Genomic DNA, 408 nt, shown 5'->3' on the forward strand with positions numbered 1-408 from the left:
ATGAGTGAGGGATCCGCATCCCGCCAAGACCCCCTCGCACTCTGCCAACTCGATGTGCTCTCATTTTAATTTTTATTTGTAATAAACACCTCTCTGAGACCTGTTTACTTCTGCAGTAGCAAAAAACTCTCTTGATATTTTAAGAACAATTACAGAGGAGTAAAATAAAGCATATTTCGTTACCTTTTGAAACTTAAAAGGGTTCAATTTGAGCAGATGATTTTACCATCGCTGTCATCGTCAGAGCGTACTTCCACAGTAGGCCTACATTCAGCATCTGGCTCATATTCACGATCTCAACCATATTCTCAAAACTATCGTTTTCAATTACTTCATATTCAATATTTTGATCACTGGCAGCTTATTCACCACATCCAGCATCAAATGACAGTGACATTTATATTTCAT

At 38.0% G+C, this 408-nt stretch overlaps 1 protein-coding gene across 1 annotated transcript in view; it reads left to right on the top strand.

Annotated features, from left to right (window-relative positions):
* Positions 1-408, top strand: part of LOC107690695 (collagen alpha-1(V) chain-like) — a 13,627-nt gene that overhangs the window by 5,370 nt on the left and 7,849 nt on the right. The gene's annotated exons all lie outside the window — the stretch shown is intronic.

This window comes from Sinocyclocheilus anshuiensis, unplaced genomic scaffold (genome assembly GCF_001515605.1).
Source record: "Sinocyclocheilus anshuiensis isolate Anshui unplaced genomic scaffold, SAMN03320099.WGS_v1.1 scaffold2041, whole genome shotgun sequence".
NCBI lineage: Eukaryota > Metazoa > Chordata > Actinopteri > Cypriniformes > Cyprinidae > Sinocyclocheilus > Sinocyclocheilus anshuiensis.